We start from the raw sequence: 1921 nt of genomic DNA, 5'->3' as shown, positions 1-1921 counted from the left end.
ACAATCCATGTGGCATTATGTGAATTTTGGCTCATTCCATTTGGCATCATGTGTGAGGGGCAAGTATAATGGGGTCTAGTATTTTGTTGCATAATGTGTAGAAGTTGTATATGGTGTTGTACACTACACTCAAGGACATGCCCCCTGTTGAGTGGCCACACCACATTTTCCGGAGCGCGCCTTTGGCGCATGCAAAACTACATCCTTCACTTTTGTCACCATGGTGGGCCTGCGTACTTTAAATGCCAGGGCCTATTTTTAATCCCATTCCCACCCTCTCTCTGCTGCTCTCTTAGCATGTACACTGGCACCACTAACACCGCCCCCCCCACCTAAACCCTCTTTTATCATGGTGCCCCCCCTGTCATTTTATCCTGGATCCGCCCCTGCCCCAGAGTAAAACTTTGTACACACTGGGTGCCACTGGGTGCCCCCCCCCCCCCCTTGCAGAGTGTGTCCCCACACACAGGCTGCAAATGGTTATTTAGCATAAAACATCCATCCGCTTGCTGCGGGGAACACCCACATCTTTTGATGGTCGCCACCATCAAAAGATGTGGAAGGTACACGCATATAAAAGTGACTTTCAATTCACTTACATATGCGTGCACGCTTGGATGGAAATGGGCGGGCAGCTGACATCCAGTGACATCCCACCGCCCCTGCGTTACGACCTCATTACCATGAGAACACCCAGTCTTCTCATGGGAACTCCCATAAATCACTGGCCATTCCCATATGGTAATGGGGCTGCTCGGCACCTCCCTCCCCCCCACCCCCACTCGCAGTGTATATTAGCAGTAATTAGGGTACTTATGTATTATCTGGGCTCCCATGTTAAATGCACCCCATTGTTTCATACCCCTACTATCCAACTACGCATGGAGTTGATTTTATATAGTGTGGCGAGCGCAGCGAGCCCCGCGGTCTCATAAGAAAAACGGGAGCCCAGATATTACATAAGTACAGTAACCCCCCTCTGTGTTGCATACAGCTAAAAATCTCAGCAAGGTAGCCCCTCTCATTACAGGGTGTGCAGTCTAGGGCCCCCCTCTTCATATAATGTCCCCTGTAGTGCTACTTACACATAATGTCTCCTGTAGTGCCGCTTACACACACATAATGCCCCCTGTAGTGCCGCTTACACACGCATAATGTCCCCTGTAGTGCTGCTTACACATAATGTCTCCTGTAGTGCCGCTTAAACACACATAATGTCCCCTGTAGTGCCACTTACACACACATAATGTCCCCTGTAGTGCTGCTTACACATAATGTCCCCTGTAGTGCCACTTACACACACATAATGTCTCCTGTAGTGCCACTTACACAAACATAATGTCCCCTGTAGTGCTGCTTACACACACATAATGTCCCCTGTAGTGCTGCTTACACATAATGTCTCCTGTAGTGCCACTTACACACACATAATGTCCCCTGTAGTGCCAACACAATAGTACTACATTTACTAAGATGGGAGTTGTAGTAAAGATGGGATGTTGCTATTGCAACCAATCAGATTGTACTTCTTATTTATTTTGCCTCTTACACATAATGAAGGTGATTCTAATCACTTTGCACAATGAAACAAAAACAAATACTTTGATCCATTATGCACAAGGGAAAACATACAAACTCCACATAAAGAGCAATCTGACCACACAGCAGTGCTAACCACTGTGCCGCCATGTGTCAATTCACAATATCTAAATATTTTTTGTCAACTTTTTTAAAAGTTCTGTAAAAACAAGGAAATGATTCACTGTATGCTTCATAAAAGGATGCTGTCAGCTGGACGGCGGCCACCTCAGGTGCTCAGCTAGACATTCCCAGCTATGTATAAGTGTTTATCAGATAAAACCATGTTTACCACACTCGGTTGTCATCTGTGTCTAAACTGTGTCAAATATTCAATTATCCA

Source organism: Crinia signifera, chromosome 5 (genome assembly GCF_055691185.1).
Source record: "Crinia signifera chromosome 5, ASM5569118v1, whole genome shotgun sequence".
NCBI classification, from domain to species: domain Eukaryota; kingdom Metazoa; phylum Chordata; class Amphibia; order Anura; family Myobatrachidae; genus Crinia; species Crinia signifera.
The sequence above is the reverse complement of the archived record's forward strand: the minus strand, read 5'-3'. Positions refer to the sequence as shown.